General features: G+C 45.8%; 1 protein-coding gene and 1 long non-coding RNA gene across 4 annotated transcripts in view; one reads left to right on the plus strand and one right to left on the minus strand.

Moving 5' to 3' along the window:
* LOC115075533 overlaps positions 1-18,620 on the minus strand; it is a 120,731-nt gene that overhangs the window by 20,315 nt on the left and 81,796 nt on the right. The window contains exon 2 of the long non-coding RNA XR_003852550.1: positions 348-435. This is a non-coding gene — a long non-coding RNA (uncharacterized LOC115075533). The remainder of the gene's footprint in view (positions 1-347; positions 436-18,620) is intronic.
* The window catches only part of CARNS1 (carnosine synthase 1), an 89,171-nt gene that overhangs the window by 6,304 nt on the left and 64,247 nt on the right, over positions 1-18,620 (plus strand). Inside the window, exon 1 of one of the 3 annotated variants that reach the window (XM_029575987.1) lies at positions 12,353-12,376. The exons of the other annotated variants lie outside the window; for them this stretch is intronic. The gene's annotated coding sequence lies outside the window, so the exon portion shown is untranslated. Of the gene's footprint in view, positions 1-12,352; positions 12,377-18,620 lie in introns of those variants that run through there. 3 annotated transcript variants of the gene reach the window in all.

Consider the following 18,620-nt stretch of genomic DNA (forward strand, 5'->3'; position numbering starts at 1 on the left):
TTGTAGAGGTGTTATTCAGCCTGCGAGCTGGCATTCATGGTCGTCCTCTGAGGTCAGAGTGCAACGTACAGGAGTATTAGGTGGAGCTGGGCAGAGCACTGCAGGCCAGACTGGAAGTTGGTTGTGTTGTTTTGTGAATAAATCTGTCTGTTGGAGGTACTGGCCCTCATTGTTTTAACTGCTGGGCCAGGCAGTTTCCAGGCTAACAACACTTGATTTTCTGTGCAATCCTGAGCAAGTCACTTGGCTTACTCAGACAGAACTGGATAATAATTTATGTGGATGCTCTTGTAACCAGAGGTTAAAAAATTAAAGGAGAAGGAGGTATATATTTTTTTTATATTTACCTGTTCTCTGGGGAGCCTCTGGTTGGGGTTGTCATAGTCCAGGAGTAAAGAGAAATGAGGCTGGGATGTCTCAGAGTTGATGTCAGTGCTGGCAGAAAAAAAAGAAGAAGGGGAGGTGAGGAGATAATCAGCTGATGTGCAGGCAGCAACAAGAATTTCTTTCCTCTCTCTGTTCAGCTACAAGGGGGCGGGATTGAAGAGAATGAGACAAGAAGAAGGAGCAGAGTTGCTGAGATTTTTACTTTCATTTTACAAAGGCAGCACTGCTAATGCTAGAGCTGTGGCAAATCCTTGCTAGTAAATGTGCTAGCCTCCACCTTCTTGTGTGCACGTGCTGAAAAGATGCTGTGAAGAGGCTGGTGGAATACTATATTTGAGTTCTCTGCTAATCAAGGGATCCAGATCCCTGGCAGATTTGTAATTAGGCTCAAAAATTCCCAAAAGTTTATTCCTCCAACTTCATACAAGGAAGGGGGGCATTTATGGGCTAAACGTATGTAATCTCACCCTGGTGTGCCTGTCCTTCCTGGGTGGGGCTATAAAAGAATTTGTAAGTTTTTTGGGGAAGGAACTCTGGCTAGCTCCTCTTTGTGCCCCTTTTCCCAGGGTGTGCATCCTTTTGGTAGGGGGGAAAGTTTTACTTTTAGGGCCCAGTGCAGCGGTGCCTGACTTCCTTTTAGCTGTCCCTGGGAGAGGAGTAGTCTCTATTCACTATGGGCTGTGTGCCCAAATAAAGATGCTGGAGCTACTGTGTAAAAATAAAGTCTTTACTGTTAAAAATGTATGAAGAATGGCACAACAACTTAATCCACAGCACTACAGAGTCTTTTGCTGGTAAAATCTGTGCAGGAATCTCTGGCACCAGACCTAGGGAAATGTCTCCCCTCCAGGGCTTGGAAAAATAGAGTTCCCAGGTGGGCAAGGTATCTCTTAGATGGACAGGACACCCCTTCCAAACTGGTAAAAATATAAAGTTACTCTCTCTCTCCGCAAGGTATGAAAACACCGGATGGGTGCCCTCCAAATTGTAACTACATTCTTATACACAGTTAGTAGTTCTTTCTCCCTTTCACTCAATGGGGATCCCTGTTGGGAGGGATCCTGGATGGAACTGCAGTTTACAGGTACATGGATGGGTAGGAAGAGGGGCAGAAAACACTTCCTCCCAGATCTTCAAAAATGACTTTTTGTTCCCCAAAAAAGAACTAACACCGGAGTTATCCATTGCAATGAGTCTCCACCTCAAGGCAGCTCTTCCCTATCCCTGGGCGTCCCAAACACAGGGTTCCCGTTCCCTGAATCCAGGAAAGGCCCAGGTGTCCTGCAAGGCTCCTATCACGTTAAAAGTCCAAAAGCCAAAATACCCAGGACAACCACTCTGCACCTTGGGAGAAGAGGACAGCAGTGGAGGCCTCCACCTGTTCCAAAGGAGCCCAAGTCCCAGGTAGGGCAAAAGTACAACTGAGGAAAAATCTACAACCTTCCTCCTGAACTGCAAACTTAGACTGCCCCCAAGAGCTCCAGCCAGAGGGTTTTATAAAACCTTTTCCAGGGGGCGGCCACTCCAGCACCCTCTGAGGGAGGGGCCGTACATGAATGGCTCCTCCGCTTACTATTCCCTCACTACCTTGACATGTCCCAGGGCTTCCTGGTAACCTGAGAGGATGGTTGGGTTACATATAGATTAAAACTTGCTCTAAAGTACCCTTGGGAACTAGTTAAGCTGTGGTCATCCCTAAAGTACTGATCTCACTGAAGGTGGCAGTTGGGAAGGCAATCAGTCTGGTTTGATGAAGTGAGGGAACAGAAGGAGCCAGAAAACCACTGAAGTTGAGCACAGAAAGGACAGGCATCTCGTTTTGTGTGAATGTGAGTATGGAGACAAAGGTGTGTCTTTGAAATTGGAGAAAAAGATAAGTCAATTACTTGTAAAATTTGGTGGACAAGCAGGATTTGAAGTCCACCTTTGATAGACAGAGATTACGAGAGAGAGAGAGAGACAGAGTTTGTTATGAGATGGAATTATTGCTAAGCTCTCATTTTCACTGGAATGAACTCTGAGATCTGTCCTGTACCTAAATACTGTACAAAGGGTTAAATTAAAATTTTCCGTGAAAGGAAACAAATCATAAATAAGGGAAGAATTAGCTGCAAAAGGCATTACAGGTTTTAGATGGGTCAGGCCAAGGATTCATCAAGCCCAGCATCCTGTTTCCAACAGTGGCCAATCCAGGCCACAAGTACCTGGCAAGTACCCAAAAACTAAGTACTGTTGCTAGTAATAGCAGTGGCTATTTTCTAAGGCAACTTGATTAATAGCAGGTAATGGATTTCTCCTCCAAGAACTTATCCAATCCTTTTTTAAACCCAGAGTTTAATTGTGCGTTGAGTAAAAAAGAACTTTCTCCGATTAGTTTTAAATGTGTCACATGCTAACTTCATGGAGTGCCCCCTAGTCTTTCTATTATCCGAAAGAGTAAATAACCGATTCACATCTACCCGTTCTAGACCTCTCATGATTTTAAACACCTCTATCATATCCCCCCTCAGCCGTCTCTTCTCCAAGCTGAAAAGTCCTAACCTCTTTAGTCTTTCCTCATAGGGGAGCTGTTCCATTCCCCTTATCATTTTGGTCGCCCTTCTCTGTACCTTCTCTATCGCAATTATATCTTTTTTGAGATGCGGCGACCAGAGTTGTACACAGTATTCAAGGTGCGATCTCACCATGGAGCGATACAGAGGCATTATGACATTTTTCTGTTTTATTCTCCATTCCCTTTCTAATAATTTCCAACATTATTTGCTTTTTTGACTGCTGCAGCACATTGATCCGACGATTTCAATGGGTTATCCACTATGACGCCTAGATCTCTTTCTTGGGTAGTAGCACCTAATATGGAACCCAACATTGTGTAATTATAGCATGGGTTATTTTTCCCTATATGCATCACCTTGCATTTATCCACATTAAATTTCATCTGCCATTTGGATGCCCAATTTTCCAGTCTCACAAGGTCTTTCTGCAATTTATCACAATCTGCTTGTGATTTAACTAGACTGAATAATTTTGTATCATCTGCAAATTTGTTTACCTCACTCGTCGTATTCCTTTCCAGATCATTTATAAATATATTGAAAAGCACGGGTCCCAGTACAGATCCCTGAGGCACTCCACTGCCCACCCCCCTCCACTGAGAAAATTGTCCATTTAATCCTACTCTCTGTTTCCTGTCTTTTAACCAGTTTGTAATCCATGAAAGGACATCGCCACCTATCCCATGACTTTTTAGTTTTCTTAGAAGCCTCTCATGAGGGACTTTGTCAAACACCTTCTGAAAATCCAAATATACTACATCTACCGGTTCACCTTTATTCTCATGTTTATTAACCCCTTCAAAAAAATGAAGCAGATTTGTTAGGCAAGACTTCCCTTGGGTAAATCCATGTTGACTGTGTTCCATTAAACCATGTCTTTCTATATGCTCTACGATTTTCATCTTGAGAATAGTTTCCACTATTTTTCCTGGCACTGAAGTCAGGCTCACTGGTCTACAGTTACTAGGATCGCTCCTGGAGCCCTTTTTAAATATTGGGGTTACATTGGCCACCCTCCAGTCTTCAGGTACAAAGGATGATTTTAATGACAAGTTACCAGAAATTTCATTTTTTAGTTTCTTCAGTAACCTAGGATGCATACCATCTGGTCCAGGTGATTTGCTTGTTGTGCTGGAGGTGGACCCTTGGCCTGGCGCAGGATTGGTTCAGCCCTCAGGGAGGTCCCAGAGGATGCATGCCGCTAGGAGGCGGAGCACACGAGGAGACAGAGGCAAGCTGGAGCTTCACCTATAACAGTCCGGGGATGCCGCAGGTTGAGCCCTTGGGTACCCGGACCGCTTGGGCTTTTGTGGGCCTCAGAGGATCTCCCAGAGAGGAAGCGGAGAGGTGTGCCCACCAAGAGCAAGGGTGCGAGGCTCGTGGAGAACAGCTGAGCTAGACCGGAATAGAGTGTACCGGAGACCACTGGAAGGGAACAGGAACTGAAGGTCCTCCGGACAGGATAGGCAGCGCCTAGTGGTCTAGCTTATAGAAGGCCGCGGGCAGTATCAGAGCAGGCAGACCTGGTGGTCACAGGAGAAGCGAAGAGAGTGTCCGAGTAAAACGCAAGGGTCAAAGCTAGGGTATCCATCTGAGGGTGGTCAGCCAAAGCAAGGGTAAGTTCCAGGTATCAGTCCAAGCATGGTCAGTGGCAAGCAGAGGTCAGTTGCAGGTATCAGTGCGAGCATGGTCAGTGGCGAGCAGAGGTCAGTTCCAGGCAGTGGTCCAACGTGGTCAGTGGCGAGCAGAGGTCGGCTCCAGGCAGTGGTCTAACTTGGTCAGTGGCAAGCAGAGGTCGGTTCCAGGCAGCGGTCCAACGTGGGCAGAGACAAGCCGAGGTCAGTACCATGAATCAGTCCGAGAAGGTACAACCTGGGAAGCGGAGCAGGAATCAGGAACAGACGCTGGCACACAGGAAGGACCACGGGAACACAGATGCAGGAACACTGGAACAAGCACAGGAACACAGGAATGCAGGAGCACTGGAACACAGGAATGCCGAAACACTGGAACAAGCACAGGAACACTGGAACAAACACAGGAACACAGGAATGTAGGAACACTGGAACAGAGGAACGCTGGAACACAGGAACGCCGAAACACTGGAACAAGCACAGGAACACTGGAACAAACACAGGAATGCAGGAACACTGGAACATAGGAATGCTGGAACACAGGAACGCCGAAACACTGGAACAAGCACAGGAACACTGGAACAAACACAGGAATGCAGGAACACTGGAACATAGGAATGCTGGAACACTGGAACACAGGAACACTGGAACAAGGACAGGAACACTGGAACAAACACAGGAATGCCGAAACACTGGAACAAGCACAGGAACACTGGAACAAACACAGGAACACAGGAATGTAGGAACACTGGAACAGAGGAACGCTGGAACACAGGAACGCCGAAACACTGGAACAAGGACAGGAACACTGGAACAAACACAGGAATGCAGGAACACTGGAACATAGGAATGCTGGAACACTGGAACACAGGAACACTGGAACAAGGACAGGAACACAAGAACGCAGGAACACTGGAACAAGCACAGGATCAAGGAAGCAGGAACACAGGATGGCAACTAGCTTCTCACGAATGAGACGACCCGTTTGCCAAGGCAAGGAACTGGAGCCTAAGCCCTGCCTTTTATGCACTGAAGTCAGGCTAACTGGTCTTTGATAACAAGGAAGAGAATTCACAGTTGGTAGAGAAAAGAGATAGATATAACTTTGACTGTGCTTACAAGTCTATGACAGGACCCTGAGAACAAATTCAGCATAAGAGAGCTGGCTACAGCATTCTGTTACTAGCAGAGCATTCAAAAGGAACATTTACAAACTCCAAGCGTTTCTCATATACTCATCAACTGAAGCAGTTAAGACAAAGTGAGTGAGCCAGATTTGTGAATAGAAAGGAAACTGTGTGAGTGGGAGAGTTTATTTCTCGCACATTGATTCCCAAATTTCCTCTGTGCGCTAGAGAGAACAGGGACATTTAATTATTGTTTTGTTTTTTAAATACAAAATTAGCTAGCCAAGTTCCAAGAAGCCTTCGTGGACATACAGTTAGGGAACTCCTGTCTAGTACATCTTTGGAAGATAAGCGGGGATAGAGTATTGGAGGAAAAGCTTAGATAGGTCCAGAAGAAAGCCAGGAGATGACACTTCCCACACAGAGCTTGGAGAAGGAACCCATTCAGTTCCTTAAACTGTGCCTGCTACCATTGTTTCACCAGCTCAGAGGAGGGGATGAAGACCAGCGGGAAACCAGTGGATCCAGCTAAGTGTGTACATCACGGAACTAACACAGTCAGAACTGAGATACTATCCCAGCCTGAAACGGTATATGAGAGAGAGAGAGAGAGCAAGAGAGACTGAGCTAACAGCACCCACTAGTTCTGCTGCAATAACACAAAAAGGAGAGAGAGAACACATACAGAGCGATGCAGAATTCACAGAGAGAGTTACTTGCATACTTAAGGGAAAAAGTCAAGAGAAACACAGACACAGACAAACAAGAGAACAAACAGTTTAATACTAAGAAACAGCCGTATTACACAGCACCTAGAAAGCAAAAGGTGGACAGAAAGACTTAAATTCTCTAAGGGTTTAATAGTCCAACAAGTACTTTTAGAGATAGTAAAGCTAATGTGTCTGACCATCCACCCTGGAGGAACATGCACAGCTCTCTCATTACTTAATCTAATCCAGTTCTCATCAGGAAGCCATTGCGCAACAAACTCTTTGAACGGAAGTCAAGATGCAGCTCCCTCCGAAGCTCCTTCTGTGGCTGCACATTAGCCGGTCCCTCCCACAGAATGACCACGCCCCCAGGAATGGTAACCTGAGCTGTGACCCAAGTTCTACTGCGCTTCTGCCCTGCTAGGCCAGGGCTTAAGCCCCTCTACGCAAACACTACATGCGGCTCTGCCACTGTGCCTCAGCCCTGCCCTGCGGCAGCCCCCTGCTATTTCTGTCCTACAGCTCTATAAAGGCCACATCAGATACAGTTACAGATTTGGGGTTGATTCCAAGGTTTTGGGTGACAGCAGAGGTCTGAATGTAATCTGCAGCAGACATGCAAAGTCAGAAATAAATGACAGAGTTCAAAGCGTAGAAGAGGTCCACGGGTTACAACACAATACCCATGCAATATTAAATGTAGGAGATTCGGGAAGGGAGGAGGCAGTCTGCTAGGCAGGCAGCACTTGGTCTGGTCTGACGTACAGTGGAAGGATTCAGATAGTCTGATATCAGAATATTGTTATTGAGAGACTGTCAGTACAGTGAGGTAACTGGGATGCTAAGGAAGCCAATTTCCATACAGGCTAGTACACAGGCCCCCAAATCAATGGCGCAGGGGATCTGAATTTGTAGCCCAAGGATTCGCTTAACTTGCAGCTGTAACACCACTCATCCTCCCCTGGTACGCGTAAGGTTCCTCTTCCTTGCTATAATCTGCTAACAGTTTTCTATAATTCTCTTCCGATACAAGATACTAAACTCTGTCCAGAGCAATCAGAGTCACTGTACAATGGTTCTGACGTCCTCCTGGGGGCTCAGGGGGTAGAAAAGCAGAGGTCTGCACAATTTATTTATTTAAATCTGATTGGGCAAGCTAGCAGCGGTGCTCCGGAGCTGTTCATGATTTCTCCTTTTTTGAATACAAAATTTCCTCAAAAAAAAAAAGGCTTTAAAATGCCTGCAAGGAGAAAAGGCAGGGTAAGGGTTTATCCCTCCATCCCCCCAACCCTCCCAGGACAGCGTACGAGGCCCCGGAACCGGCCGCAATTTACCCGATTGGGGCAGCTCAAAGCCCCGCAGATGAAACACCGTTGGGAGCGTCGTTCGCATCAGGGGGAAACATCATTGAGCCCCCCCTCCCCCCCCCCAACCCGAGAAATCCGGTGGCACCAGGACTGGAAGTCCCCTCCTCCACGACGGCGCCGGGAACGGAACCGAGGTGTTCGGCGACCGGGGCTGGAGGGAGTCGAAGCGGAGAAGCAGGGTCCAGGAATATCAGTGGAGCCTAGAGATCCGGACCTCCTGCGAACTGCAGCTACAGAACCGTTGAGCCCCGGTGATGGTGGTGAGTTGCCTCGCTTGGAGGAGACGGGGGGGACGGAGTGCGGTGGAGGAGCACGGAGAGCTGCAGGGGGGGGCCTAGTGCTCGCGGAGATCTTGAAACCGGCCTCGACTCCCTACGGGAGCTGACTGCCTCTTTTGGCCCCGCTTTCTAGGGGTTTACAAGGCACTTGAATTCCTTATCAGGAAAACTGGACAAAGTGTCCCAGGAACATAATGATTTACTTAAGGAACATGCAAACAAGATTAATGTGGTTTAGAAGAAGCAGTAAAGTCAACACAGAACATTTGCCAAACGTTAATCCAAGATAATCAAGCCGTGAACAGAAAAGTGGAGATTATGGAAAATAGACGAAGGAGGTTAAATTTAAGAATATTAAACTTCCCCAAAGTTATTGGGGAGTTACCTCGGATAACATTAAGAAAATCCATGTTAGAGGTGTTAAAAATTCTGAATGAATATATACCATCAATATGGAGCGATATAAATAAATATATCGCTCCATGGAGAGACCACACCTTGAATACTGTGTACAATTCTGGTTGCCGCATCTCAAAAAAGATATAATTGCAATGGAGAAGGTACAGAGAAGGGCTACCAAAATGATAAAGGGGATGGAACAGCTCCCCTATGAGGAAAGACTAAAGAGGTAAGGACTGTTCAGCTTGGAGAAGAGACAGCTGAGGGGGGATATGATAGAGGTCTTTAAGATCATGAAAGGTCTTGAACGAGTAGATGTGACTCGGTTATTTACACTTTCGAATAATAGAAGGACTAGGGGGCATTCCATGAAGTTAGCAAGTAGCACATTTAAGACTAATCGGAGAAAATTCTTTTTCACTCAACGCACAATAAAGCTCTGGAATTTGTTGCCAGAGGATGTGGTTAGTGCAGTTAGTGTAGCTGGGTTCAAAAAAGGTTTGGATAAGTTATTGGAGGAGAAATCCATTAATGGCTATTAATCAAGTTTACTTAGGGAATAGCCACTGCTATTAATTGCATCAGTAGCATGGGATCTTCTTAGTTTTTGGGTACTTGCCAGGTTCTTATGGCCTGGATTGGCCACTGTTGGAAACAGGATGTTGGGCTTGATGGACCCTTGGTCTGACCCAGCATGGCAATTTCTTATGTTCTTATGTTCTTTTTTTTGCCATATAATAGAATTAGAGCTGACAATCAACCACAACTCGATATTAATAATCTCACGGATTTCTTGGAATCCTCATTAGAAATTAGTGAAAGAGCGACTTTACTTATATCTTTAGTTGTTGAATCTGATGTGAGTTTGTTAATGAGATATTATTTTCAACATATGGGAGAATGTTTCATGGGCCAACGCGTTCAAATTTTCCCAGATTTGTCAAAGTCAACGCAGGAGAGGAGGAAAGCTTTTCTTTCAATGAGGCAGGAATCTCTTCTGATAGGGGCTAAGTTTCTACTCAGATATCCGTGCAAGTGCGTGGTTATTGATAATAAAGATGTATTCATATTTTATGCCCCGGGAACAACTAAGAGTGTTTCTAGGCTCTAGAAAGAAAGTCTTATTCACCTCCTCTCCTAAAGAGAAGCACGTGACTTAAGCCAGGTTATTGTGTGTTTAGAAGGTAAACTAATAGCTTGCTAAGCTGATTTCCTTTTAATAAGGACACTTTGAGACTCCCTATGTTCAATCTCCCCCACAAGGATTGTGATCTAAAAATTGAAATTTTTCTTTCTTCTTAAATAAGAGATGTTTAAACGATTATATTTCTGCATTTCTGAGCAAAGTTTTGTCTTTGTATTTATGCAAAAAAAGCAATAAAGATTACATTTAAAAAAAAAAATCTGATTAAACCATGCAGTCACCTTGGTGCAAGAGCCCTCCCGTTGCACTCTGGTCCAGGGTCACCCACCATGTCTACTGCTGCCCCTGAATGCTGCAGGAGTTTAAAAGCAGTCATCTGTCTGTGGCATTTCCTGAGCTGAGATGTAAAGGTGAGATGGGGAATACCCACCGCAGCCTACTGATTCGGGACTGCTTTTGCATCTACATTGGCTTCCTATCCATTCTCGCTGCAAGTTTTAGTGTTAGCCGTTAAGATTCTGAATGGAAGGTGTCTGCCGCACGGGCAAAATAGGTTGTTTTGGAAAGCATCAAGCAGGTCTCAAAGGCGTCAACATAATTTTCAGTTACAATTGCCATCAGGGCCCGGTGCAAGAGTAGTCGGCGCCCTAGGTGAACGTTCTGCCTTGTGCCCTGCTTCCCCTGGTTGCATCACCCCCGCTGGCCTCGGCCCGACTCCTACCCTATTCAGTGTGCTTCTCAGGGCCGCGAGCCGCATGCTCTTTTCGCGGCCCGATGAATCTGTACTCTTTGCCGTGAGCGGGATAGGCTCTGCTTCTGGCACCACATGGCTGCTCTTCGGCATGGCACCCCCTACTGGTCGGCACCTTAGACGACTGCCTAGTTTCACCTAATGGACGCGCCGGCCCTGATTGCCATCAGCCAAAACATTTCGACAGGTTAGGCTCCAAAATAGAGCTTTCTCTATGGCTATTCCAAAATTATAGAATGAGTTCCCACTCGAGACCAGGGAGGAACCTGAGATTTTGCAAAAAATTGAAGACCTGTTTAATGCTTAATGAAGAGAATTAACATCTTATGGAATTTTTATGTACTGCATTATGGTTTGTTTTATTATTTAGTGAGGTATGATTTATTGTTGTATATTGTTTACAATTAATGTGGATTGTTTTATGTTTTATTGTGAAATATGTTCTACCGTTATACACCGTTTTGGACAACACTCTAGGCTGTAATATGGGCAGCCAGGACTTACACTCCTTCTGCCTCGCCCTTTTACAATAAGAACACTCCCATCCCCATTCCCCCCCTCTGCCCCTTTACCTTCCTTCATAAAATACACCACACAGTATTGGAATCCAAAAGGCCGCAGCTTTATTGTACAACATAGGTGCCCGAGCCCTCAGTACCCGATCCAGGAACTCGCCCAACCACCCACCACCTCCCAGCAACCGACTATCGGGTTCCTCCGTTCACTGAACTCATTATCCCGGCCCCCGCCACCTCCCAGCAAGGAGCCCAAGCCAGTGTGACCCCCGCCACCTCCCAGCAAGGAGTCCCGTCGCTGACAACTGCACCAAGACGTCTGCATAAATTATAACCTGCTGAAGTCAACTTGTAGAAATAACAAAATGGCACGAATGAGGATTCACGCCGCTGCTGCTTGCACCCCCCCACAGGCGTTTGTTTCCAAATATTAGGGATGTGCATCGAGTGCCCGATCATTTGCACTTTCGGGTTCGTGTGGCCACGGGAAAATCTCGTTTTCCCGCGGATCAGCATTTTTTTTTTTTTAGTACAAAATCGTTTTTCGGCTTAGTGCGCACTTACGGGAGTTAGCGCGCACTAACGCCTGTTAGAGCGCGCTAACTCCCATTAGCGCGCTCTAACAAAAACTAACAAAAATTAACGTTTTTTTGTTAGCGCGCGCTAACTCCCGTTAGTGCGCACTAAGCCGAAAAACAATTTTTCACGAAAATTCGGGGAAAATGCGATCATTTATCCATTTTACCGATATATGACGAATTAAGAAATATCGTACAATATTTTAATTCGCCATAAAAACGATGCACATCCCTAACAAATATCCTCCCTCTCCAGCCTATAGACACTGAACATTTGCATTCAAACAGAAGCAGGGGACGAATGACCTGTCCCCCTGCTCATCACCCAGATCACCATCCCCCTTTCTTTCTTCCCCTTCCCCCACCCCTCTCCCCCTCGGCTTCCTAACCATCATAGGGAGCACTGCTCCCTTCCTTTTCTTGATCCTTCCCCTCATTCCCTCTCCCCCCCCCCTCCCTTACCTCTCCTAAGCCAAGTGCCAGCTGCCTCGTGAGCCTGGCACCGTATTGCATTGGCCAAGTAGACACTAGGCCTGCTTAGCCTCCCAGGAAAGTAGTTTATAAATTATTTTAAGTAAATAAATAAACCTATGATTTACCAGGCTTTTCTGTAATCAGTTAGGAAGAACAAAATGCAACGTGTCGAGAAAGAAGCAAACACAAAGAATAGCTGGGCATTCAGTGCTGCGAAAGGCACCACAGCAGAGACTGAGATAGTTAATGATCATCAGTGTAACCCAGGGAGAGACAATAAATGTGCACCGTGCCAGGGACAGCGAGGAAGCACCGTGCCGATAAAAGGGCTGTGTACACTGTGCCAGGGACAGCGAGGAAGCACCGTGCCGATAAAAGGGCTGTGTACACTGTGCCAGGGACAGAGAAAGGAGGCACCAGAAGGAGAGAGGTAGAGGAGCTGCACACCTTGTACCAGGTACAGAGAAATAAAGGTAAACAAACGTAATATAAAGCGAGAATTTTTTATTGGACTAAACTTGCGAAACCTGGTCAAGAAATGCATTACCATTCCCTTCTTCAACTTTGATACTATTTTTTTTATTTGTTCGTAACCCCTCCCCAGTGTGCGTATCCTGCACAGGTAGAGCCATAGAAATATTTCTAAGTTCTTTGGGGCAGGAAGCCTGACTAGCTCTTTTCTGTGCCCCTTTCCCCAGGGTGTGGATCCTGTGAGTGGGTGGGGGGGGGGGGAAGAGTTCCTTTCGGGTCCCAGTGCAGGGGTGACTGACATCCTTTTGGTTATCCCTGAAAGAGGGGAAATCTCTCTTCTCTGGGAGTGCTGTGTGTGCAAATAAAGACGCTGGACGCACTGGGATAGTGTCCAAACTTAAATTCACTGAACCAGATGGTTGCAGATGGCAGAATAAGCACCGCTGCCTTTCTTCTCTCAGTTACAGTATTCACCTCTATCTGTGCAGGAAGATTTGGAAGGGCAAGGGATCCTACCACTCTCCTGGGTTAGGCGAGATGGAGGTCCCACTGGGCAGCTGGGCAGGAAAACCCCTTCAACGGACGGCCAAAACTCCGGTCCTTGCACAGAGAGTAATCTCCTTCCTCTCCCCAGGGGCTGAAGACTCCTGATGGGCATCCCCTGAAATTCTTACAGTTCTGTTACTCAGGGTCAGCAGGATCTTCCGATGCTTTAAATTTATTCCAGTCTCTGACTCTCTGTTGAATCCCTTATGCAGGTTCCTTACCCTGCTCCAATGCAGGTAAGAAGGGAGAGCCAAACAATCGTCCCCCTCAATGGTCTTTTCCCGTAACATAGTGACATAGTAATGATGGCAGAAAAAGACCAAAATGGTCCATCCAGTCTGCCCAGCAAGCTTCCCAAGGTAGTAACTGCCGCTCCGTGCAGCTTACCCCCGCGTCGAAGATGACACCAGAGTTATCTCTTGCAGCGGGTCACCACCTCTGAGGGCAGGTCTTTCCTATCCCTGGGAGTCCTGAACACGGGGCTCCCCATTCCATGAATCCAAGAGAGGCCCAGGGGTCCAGCAAGGCTCCTACCACAAACAGGTCAAGACCCCCAAAACAACCCAGAAAGGTGTCCACACCAACTAGGGAGTAGACTGGCAGGACCACCCTCCCGACCCTGGTCAGGATTCCCAGGCTGGGTTAGCCTGTTCCCTCCGACTGGGCCTAACTGCAACAAAAGGTAAGTGCCCACCAGCTCCTAACTCTCCAAAGATTATACAAGACTGCCTCCCGACTCTCGGGAGAGAGCTGTTATAAAGCTTCCTAGGGGACTCGCATTTCCAAGCCCCTCAAAGGGACGGCCTGCCGTCCACTAGCCATCCACTAGCCATGCTGGTAACCAAAGAATGGTTCTCGGTTACGTGTTAATCTTTATTTGCATGCCTTCAAGTGGACTAACATGGCAGACAGAGAGAAGAAGCACCTCATTGCTAAAGGTTTGGAAGCCACTCACGCTGTACCAGGTACAGAGAAAGAGGAAGCAACGCAGAGATAAAGCATTATTTTATTGTTATTTAAAAGGTATTCCTTAGCCACATACTCCATCAATTGTGGCGGCTTACAGTGAAAGACACACAGTCAAATAAGACAAACTCAAGCATAAAAGCAAAACAACATTCAAAATGATTGATGTGGGGTTCCAGATTTATCGACCGACCTTTCACACCTGGTCCGACCAGCCCTCTACTCTTCTGAGACATATTTCCAGCAGCAAGGTTTTCCTCCTGTTAGAAAGATTTATTGCCATTGACGTGTGTTATCGCTCTTCTGAGACATATTTACAGTGGCGAGGTTTTCCTCCTGTTAGAAAGATTTATTGCCATTGACGTGTGTTATCGCTCTTCTGAGACATATTTCCAGCAGCGAGGTTTTCATCCTGTTAGATAGGTCGGCTGCCACATGTCTATGTCATCATTCTACCCCATCCCCCCCAGGGCTTGAGAAGCTCGCACATTGTACCAGAAAACCTTGCAGGGATAGAAAGTTTGCTTACCATAAACAGTGTTCACCACAGACAGCAGTGACATGTTAGTGACATCATCCAGTAGCACCGAACGGACCTCTCTTTCTTAGAGCCAATGCAGAAAGGTGCATTCAGTCCAACACACAGCACAGCTTAACTATATTTAAATGCTCGTTTTGTGAGCAAACACCTTACTGCTGATGCAGCAGGGAGTTTTACCCTCGCACATTATGCATTAAAAAATGTGAGCACTGCTTAGCGTACTCACCTGGAAATCCCATGCATGTTAGGGCATTAAGCAGCATCTTGTAACCAGTTTGCAATCCACAGTAGGACATTGCCTCCCTTGACTTTTTATTTTCTCAGGAGTCTCTCATGAGGCACTTTGTCAAACGCCTTCTGGAAATCTAAATACACTATATACACTGGCTCACCATTATCAGCAGGTTTATTAACCCCTTCAAAAAAATGTAGCAGATTGGTGGAGCAAGATTTCCCATTCTGGCTGTGTCCTATTAAATCATGTCTTTCTATATGTTCTGTGATTTTGTTCTTTAGAATAGTTTCCACAATTTTTCCCAGCACCAAAGTCAGACTCACCGATGTACAGTTTCCTGGGTCACACCTGGAGCCCTTTTTAAAGATCGGGGTTACATTGGCCAGCCTCCAATCTTCAAGCATGATGGATGATCCCAACAATAGGTTACAAATTACCAGTAAGAGATCTGCAATTTCATTTTTTTAGTTCTTTCAGAACTCTGGGGTGTCTACCATCTGGTCTGGCTGATTTGTTACTTTTTAGTTAGTCAATCTGCCTTATTACATGTTCCAACATCACAGTGATTTATAACAGTTCTTCTGAATCATCATCATCATTGAATACAGTTTCTGGCACAAGTATCTCCCCCAACATCCTTTTCAGTAAACACTGAAGCAAAGAATTCATTCAGCCTTTCCACAATGATTTTTACAAGGAGGTTAATACAACCTTCTGGGAGTTCACCAAGCCAGTTGTTGAGGTAAGGGAAGACTTGAATGCCTTCATGCCACAGATGCATTGCTATGACAGCTAGGCACTTTATGGAGACCCTCGGGACTGCTGAGAGGACAAAGGGGAGCACTTTTTACTGATAGTGAGAAGATTCCACCATAAAGCACAGGAAATGCAGATGGGAGGGATGGATGGGAATATTTTATTTATTTATTTATTTATAGGTTCTTTTATACCGAGGTACGTAAAGGATTACATCACCTCGGTTTACAGGTATATATATATACCTTTAGAATATACGCTTTAGATCCAGCGTGCACATCCATCCCTTCTCTGGCTGAAGGAGGTGATTGTGTGGAGGGGATTCATTTTTAATTTCTCCCAAAATATATGCTTGTTTGTGCTTCTTAAATCCATGATGGGCCTCAGTCCCCCAGATGTTTTTGGGATAAGGAAGTAGCAGGAGTAGAACTCTAGCCATGGTGATGGGGGGAATCAATTCTATTGCCCCCTGTTAGCGGAGCAACTCCAGGAGGAGTTGTGTCAAGTAAGATAGATCCCTACTGAAGGCTGAGCAATGAGGAAGTGTGGAAAGCCAGGAGCAATGCAAGCGATATCCAAACTCCAGATTCCTGAAAACCCAGCACTCTTTGGTGATCCTGCACCACCCCTACCAGACAGTGGGGGGGGGGGGGGGGTTACTGGGTTTGAAAAGCAGTCAAAAACTTGGTCCAGGTTTGGGACACGTTGGGGAGCACAAGTCAGAAGTTGTGGCCGTTGTGGAGGTAGAAGCAACATCTGGTATCACTGGAATTGTCAGAAGGGGCATCTCTGGAAATATGGTCTTTTAAAAATATAATAAGTGTGCCTTGTAGAAGATTTGTTACTCTGGTCCCATAGATAGGAACTGGCCTGCCACGTCATGTTCCTTTATTGGAGCAACTGTTTCTGTGAGTTTTTCTCTGAAAAGGTGATCACCCATGCAAGGGAGGTCTGCCCACTTATTATATCGGCTACTTGATATCAACTAAGCCATGCGGTGTGCTCCAATAGACTCTGACAAGGAGCATGCTGTGGTATTGAATGCTTTGTAGATGGATTGAATAAGATGTGTGTATATTTTTCTGCATCCAAGAATGGCTGAAGATATGTAATTCTACCTTCACCAGGTGGAAGAAAAGGCTTCAGTTTCTGCATACAATTATGTACGTATTGAACCATATAGAATTGGCGAACATAGATCTGTGCATTAAGCATGGAGCTTTGAATAACCTTTTTTCTTGAAATTATCCAATGACATGGGATCCTTCCCTGATGGAGTATTCAAGTATATCCTTGTTTTCTTTTCTCATTTAAGAGCCAATTCTAGCACAACTGTCATGGATACGAGCCCTTGTGCTGTGGTATGGTTGACGCAGCCTAGCAGGCCATCCTACTAGGCCTGCGCCTACAGCCCTTGGGTTCTAGGAGCCAGCAGGTCTTAAATGACAGTCCTGCAAGGATGTCGGAGCAGGCAACAAGTAAACAATATGCGAGTCCACACCGAGGTCGGGGCAGGCAGCAGGCAAGCAGGTTGAGGTCCAAACTGGGGTCAGGGCAGGCATCAATCCAGAAGAATAGTCAATGTCTGTAGCAAAGGTCAGAACCAGGAGTCAGGCCGAGATGGACAAACAAGACAAAGACAAGGCACTAGGGACCAAGACACAAGCAGGCCAAAACAGGGCATGGCAAGATAACAGCAAGGCAAGGCAAGGTAATGAACAGAGACATGCATGGCAACATGCATGGCAAGGCAAGGAAAATATCTATAAAACGTGTCAATACCAGCCTGGTCTGGCACTGACATACAGTTCTATATGTTTTTAGTCTGGCTCAACATCTGTAATGACAACTTGCATCTCACCGCACATCTTGACCGTGAAGAAATCTCGTTTTTTCCTCTCTCTTTCCCTTCCCCCTGATATGACAATTTCTATTGTTTTCCGTTTTTCCTTTCTTTCTTTTTCTTTTTTTATTACCACTGTGCCCAAAAGTTCTATCTTTACAAGCATACTTCATCTTTACCTTTACTTAGTCATGTGACCCTGCTTTTCGCATGATTCCCCCAGACAGCCTTTATTTACCGCTGACTGCTGTCAGAGCTGTTCCTGCCCGTACTCTGTTAAAACTTTGTGGCAGGTCAGTGTGTCTGTCTCTTGCTGTTCCCTTTCTATTATATAGTTTTTCATTATCATTCTAACTTTTAGCTCTGTCTGTTTAATTATAGAGAATTTATGTGAGAACAGTATGTATGTGTTTTGTTTATCTATGCAGTCTTTCCTTCTCTGCTGCACACCCAATGTTTTCTTCATAATTTAAAAGCCTGCCCCCTTGATAACACTCCCAGCATAAACAGGCCGATACTGTAAAGTGTGCTCAGCCGAGCACACTGTTTTCCCCGCAGTTGGATGCGTGTTTTCGATGAGCATCCACTACCCCTTATACTGTAAGGGGTGTAGCACATCCAAAACGTGCGTCCAATCCCCCCCAAAAAAAAACAACTAATAGAGCTCATTACATGCAAATGCATGTAATGAGGCTTTTAGTCATTCACCCGGGATACCACACATTTTACGCTTAGAAAAAAGCACCTGCCCAAGGGCAGGCATTAATTTCTGAGCAGCCCAAAAAAGTGTACAGAAAAGCAGAAAACACTGCGATATTAAGTCAGAGGAACCAAAAGATTAAAAAAAAGATTAAAAAAAAAAAAAAAGTGCCGTCAGGTCAATCAGGAAAGCGGATGCTCAATTTTACGAGCCCGTGACTGTGCACAGAGTTTCCACTTTGCTAACCCGCAGAGAGCCGACTTCTCCTGGGCGCCCGTTGTTAAGGAGGCGCTAGGGGTGCGCTATTGCCCCTAGCGCTTCCTTTTTAGCCTGTCTTCTCATTTATAAATAGTATCGCGCGCCCAGGAGACGTGGGTGGGCGCGCGTTAGGAAAGCGGGCGTTCAACCCTGAGCGCCATTTTCCCGCGGACCTTACAGTATCAGCCTGACGCTGTTTCTGTGTTGCTAGATTCATTATCTTCTTTTACCCTCCCAGCTATTACTTTCTTTTCCACATCAAAAGATTTATCTGAACACAATGGCTACTGCTTTTGTTTACATTCCTCTCCAGTCGCTTCCCTTACTTGTTCTGTGCTTTTGAGCCTTTTTCATTAATGACTTAATGTTTGGGCTCCCGTTGTCC

Source organism: Rhinatrema bivittatum, chromosome 13 (assembly GCF_901001135.1).
Source record: "Rhinatrema bivittatum chromosome 13, aRhiBiv1.1, whole genome shotgun sequence".
Classification (NCBI taxonomy): domain Eukaryota; kingdom Metazoa; phylum Chordata; class Amphibia; order Gymnophiona; family Rhinatrematidae; genus Rhinatrema; species Rhinatrema bivittatum.